Source organism: Amborella trichopoda, chromosome 10, assembly GCF_054954075.1.
Source record: "Amborella trichopoda isolate Santa Cruz 75 chromosome 10, AtrichopodaSantaCruz75HAP2 v2.0, whole genome shotgun sequence".
Taxonomy (NCBI): Eukaryota; Viridiplantae; Streptophyta; class Magnoliopsida; order Amborellales; family Amborellaceae; genus Amborella; species Amborella trichopoda.
In genome coordinates, this window is record NC_142345.1 from 27,202,350 (window position 1) to 27,208,349 (window position 6,000).

Genomic DNA, 6,000 nt, shown 5'->3' on the forward strand with positions numbered 1-6,000 from the left:
TATTAACTTACCTTATTATTTGGAGATCTTGTAATTTTTACCCGATTTTTTCTCCGACTTTTTGAAATTAAACTGGTTTATTACAGATTTTTTAGTTTGACAATATATTATTAGTCCTCGACTTGCTAGCTATGGTCTCGCTTTATATTATGGTTGTTAGAAGGGATGTGTTGTTTTTTTAATAGTGTGCAAATGGACGAAACCTTTTTATGTTAAGTATAACAATGACTATGACGGCTATTGTTTTGAAAATAGACGATGCGTTTTCTCTTGCTGAGAAATAAAACTTTTAAAAATGGGATTGTCTACAAAGAGACCATTTATCTTTTGCACACGGGGGTCACAATCATTCTTACCCATTAGATTTTTGGTATTAATTACCTTTATTTCCATTTTTTCAAGCCTTCCACCAAAGGGAATCCACCATCTATCCTCAATAATGGATGGTGGAAATTGTACCTTAATGAATCTCCCCATAATCACCCGCTATCATTAATGAATACTATTATATATATCAAAAACAATTATGGCGTCCATGAGTTATCAAAATGCAAGATGGCCATCTTAACAACAACTTTTGGATCAATCTCGAAAGTTTCAAATCACCCACCCACTTAGTTCCCCTCTTAACAACCACTCTTGGATTTGCCTGTTGGATTGGTAGTTTTGATCTGGATTATTTGATTCCACATGATGTAGCAGAAAAAAAGGAAGTAAAAAAAAGATTTAAATTATTTTTCAGTTAAAAAGGAGATAAAACATGTAAGTTTTGTTAGGGTACTATTACACACGGAGTATTTGCTTAATACATACAATAATTTTTGACGCTTGATACCTTTATCAACAACATAATAACTTTTTCTCTAGGAGCTTGTTAGGTAATTAATCAAGAGTAAAGTAGAATTTATTGATAGAAAAAAATAACAAGTATTAACTACAATACCCATATGGATAGAACTGATCCAACTTTCTCAAAAATAATGATGCAGATCTTATAGATGGCTCAATAAAGAATTATTTTAGGACAAATTTCACATAAAATTGTATGTAATGAGGAAGATCAAACAAACAATGCAATCTCTTGAAAAAAAAAAATACATTATAAAAAAATAAGACCAAGAAGATCCAAATCCATAGAAATGTTATGTTAAATGATGAAATAGATATTATCAATCATTGCTAACTCTGTCATAAGAGAAATTGCAAACAAAATTGTGGATGAAAGCTTGGGGGTGATGCTATTTCTGACATATTTATACTTAGTCTTTTATAATGGCCCCAAACTTTTGGCATTTTTTTGAAGTATTGTTTTAATAAAAGTTCATAACATTTTTCAAAAAAACTTTTGGCATTTGGTTTCAGTCAGGATATTTTGATATAAAATAATTTTGCGGATCTTGTAGATGGATCAAAGATGAATATTTTAGAACAAATGCCATGGAAAATTTATGGAAAAAATGAGGGAAAATGAATTAAAATGGCATATTTTTTTGAGAAAATGGGCTTATAAAAGTTGAAAGAGCAAAGCTAAGGAGTTCCCTATTTTTGTATGGGAATAGCCCCACACCAAACAATGGACCAGGCAATAACTCTTGGCCTGGGCCAATTTGTTGGCCCAAACACCATAGATTGTGGGTCAAACCAGGCCTAGTTCGACCCAATGATTTTCCATATCCTGATCATAATAAATAAAATTTACTTGCATATATTTTTCCCTCAAGTACCTTCTAGTAATTAGGAATATCTCCTTCTAAAGTGCAAATAATAAAAGGGTACTATGCATATATCAAAAGGAGACAAATTTTTAAACTTTTTGGATATTTAATTTTGAGTAATGATCCTATGAGACTCTCCCACACCCATGTGAGTAGGACCCCAAATGATCGGGGGGGGGGGGGGGGGGGGGGGGGGGGAGGGGGGCTTACTTGCCTATGAAGAGAGACTAATTTTTCACAAGTATAGATAATGATTCCCCATAGAAAATATTTATAGAGTAGAGGCTCGGACTTTGGGGTCTAGAGTTTGGGGGGGGGGGGGGGGCTTAGTTGCCTATGAAGAGAGACTAATTTTTCACAAGTATAGATAATGATTCCCCTTAGGGTCTCTCTTCATAGGCAAGTAAGCCCCCCCCTCCCACCATTAAATTTGACACAGATCTCTAGAAAAGTTATCACATGGGTGTGGGAATTGAATTTTCTAGAGAACTGTGCCAAATTTAATGGTGATCCTTTGGGAATCTATGGGTGTGGGCGGGTCTTATAGGATCGTTGCTCTTTAACTTTATATTCTCAACTAAAGATAGATGTACTTTTTATCATAAATAAAAAATGGGATTGTATACAATGATACCATTTACCTTTGATACATGGTGGTCACAAGTTTTTATATCCATTTGATGTGAAATTTGATTGCTTGGATATGTCACAAAGTCTTTTGAAGTTTGAGCTTGGTCAATGGAATAAATGCAACCACCTAATTTCATATCCAATGGTCAAGATTTAATGTAACCACCTTGTATCATAGGTAAATGGTCTTATTTTATACTTTCCCATAAGGAATAAGAACAAATATGGTACTTTTGTGTTAGGCCTATTTATGGTGGGTGCAGTTGATGCATCTGTAGGTGTAGAGGTAAGGTGCACCATCAAATTTTATCATGGTGTATAATTTTGATGTAAAATGTTATTAGGATTATCTCAAAATCTATTTTTATATCTAATTATAAAATTTTAAATTTCAAAAATGGTTAAAATCAAGTAGATCTATAAACATATGAAAATCTTGAAAATGGACGGTGTAAATAATATGTTGTAAAGTGCATTATCTTTTAGACTTAAAATCTTTTTATTTTTCATAGTCATATATCTCGATGTCGAGATGATCAATCAAAGGGTTTTTCAACATCAAAACTACCTTTTCTGATGATTTTTGAGGAGCATTCGTAGTTCTACATTATAAGGTAGCATCTTTATATAAACTTTTTCCTTTTATGGTTTAAATCTTTGGGTGCAGGTGGCTTACCGACGCCTCCATAGGTGTGTACGGTGCCCTTCAAATTTTATCATGGTATATAATTTTGATGTAAAATGATGTTCTTAGGATTATCTCAAAATCTATTTTTATATCTAATTATAAATTTTAAATTTAAAAATGGTTAAAATCAAGTAGATCTATAAACATATGAAAATCTTGAAAATGGATGGTGTAAATAATATGTTGTAAAATGCACTATTTTTTAGAATTAAAATCTTGTTATTTTTCATAGTTATACATCTCGATGTTGAGATGATCAATCAAAAGGTTTTTCAACATTAAAACTACCTTTTCCGATGGATTTTTGAGAGGCATCCATAGTTCTACATTATAAGGTAGCATCCATATATAAACTTTTTCCTAAATCTTTTGATCCTTTTTGTCACCAATGATTTGAGATTTATGCTCAAAGTATATTCCTCGTGAATAAGGTACCATTGCATTTATATAAACTTTCAATTAAAGATATATAACATGCCTCTTTCATTTTATTTTAATCTTTGAATAAAATGTTTTATTATTTTAAAACTTGTACCGATTCAAAGAAAATATCATAAAAAATCACACTTTGATTTTCTGTACTTGTGCCATGGATTAAATGTCAATTAATAATATAACGTATGCTATAAGACTATTTATATTTGACATAAGGAGCCATTGATCACCCTTAAGATGTCAAATTCGAGAGCATGTCATAAAGTTCAATAAATTTTTATTTAAATTTTGATCATTGTCAATGACATACTTTCAATTGTCTGATTTAAAATATAACAGCTAAAATTGATTGTAGCATCTGTGTACCTATGGTAAATAGTCTTCTTGTATATTTTTATTATATAAAATTGCAAAATCAATATTTTTTGTTTAGTAAAAAACATCATTAAAATGTGCAAATTATATTACAAAATCATTAAAGAACTCGAACGATCCCATTTCAACTACAAAATATATTTTTTACGTTTCATTTCATAAAGTTATCTCCTTAAAAAATTTTGTTTAAAGTTTCCAAATTACCCATGTTTATGGTTGAAAACCCTAGTCAATCAAGATCAATTTTACTAATTAAGCCTACTTAAGGGTTCTAAGATCAATCGCAAAAATGCCCCTCACTGTTCGAACTTGGAAACAAGGAACTCTCAAATGACAAAAATAAACCTAGCTTTCTATTGCTAATACTGAACAACTATGCATATTTTAGTCATTACGTAGTTCCATTTCCCTATCATAAACAATCATGGGTATTTTTCTAATTCGGTTTGACTCATTTGAGTGGGCCAAATTACAAAATGCCTATGATTGTCAAGGTTACAACTCGAGTAATTTGGAAAAATTTGAACAATTTTTTGAGGACGTACCTTTATGAAATGAAACTTAAACATTAAATCACATAGTGGTAAATGGAGCCTTTGATGAATGAGGTTTGTATAAGGCACCTGCCTTGTATTATTAAAGTAAGGGGTATCTTTAAAATTTACCTAGAGATATAGTTTCGGTTGAGTCACATAGGCAAGCGAAATTACAAAAATATATCTTATTGTCAAGGTTCCAACTTAGGAGAACAATTTTTTGAGGAAATACCTTTATGAAATGAAAGTTAATCATTCAACAATGATGACTCTGGTAAATGGGAGTCTTTGCTTTTAATAATGAGTGAGGTTTGTATAAGGTGCCACCTTTTATAATTGAAGTAAGGCCCACCTCTAAAATTTGTTTAGAGGTGTAGTTCTAGTGTTTGAAAACCTTAAGATAGCTTTAAAATCCTATTTTTATCTCTAGTTATGAATTTAAGATTTAAAAAATAGTACAAATTTAGTAGATTAGTAAGCACTTGAAAATAGACAGTCCAAATAATCTATTACAAGATGCGTTTTTTTTAGGACTTAAAATTCTTTTTTTGTTCATATCCATATATCCTAAAACCAAGATGATCAATTTGGAGGTCTTCCAATGTCAGAAAACTCTACACTAGAGGATTTTTGAGGCATACCTTAATTTAATATTTTGTAAGATAATTTTAACCCTTTAGTAATAAGCACACTTTCAATATATCTCACCTCATAGATAAATTATATATATCCCCACTCTCCTAGCCATTTGACCTAAATGTCCGGTGGGATAGCTTGCCATACGTAACATTATTTTAATTTAACTTTTATATCAGTCATTTTATATGCAATTTCGGATGTGTCCTATTCTCATAGTATTGCACTTAAAAAATATAAAAAGCCATTTTCGATAAAACAAATTAACCAAAATGGCCACAAAACTTGGAGAGGTATTTGGTATTTTGATATATAAATAGTATTGTATAGAGCTTAGGCTCTAAACAATCAAAATAAAGCTCACCTTCATATAGTATCAAAAAATGTGGTTTCAATACTGAAAATCTTTGTGATAGCTTTAAAATATATTTTTCGATTTAATTATAAAATTTAAAACTTTAAAAATAGTGTAGATCGAGCAGATCTATGAAAACTTGAAAATTGACGGTCCAAAAATGCGTTACAATATGCACTATTTTTAAAACTTGAATTCCATTTTTTTTCTCATGTTCATGCATCTTGATGTTGAGATAATCAATTTGAGGATATTTGAGCATCAAAACAACCTCTTCTAGTTAAATTTTTCAGGTGGGCTCTAATTTGATTGTTTAGAGCCTCCGTCTATATAAACTTTTTCCATAATAAAAAAATTATAAAGTTAATAAGAATAATGATCCTATGAGACTCTCCCACACCCATGTGTGTAGGACTCCAAAAGATCACCATTAAATTTGGCACAGATCTATAGAAAATTCAAGTCTCACTCTCATGTGATAACTTTTTTAAAGATTTATATCAAATTTAATGGTGATCCTTTGAGGTCCCACCCACATGGATGTGGGAGGGTCTCATAAGATCATTACTCAATTAAATAAATATTAAAATATTGAGGAAGGCATTGTTTGTGATTAGAATTTAAGGCAGG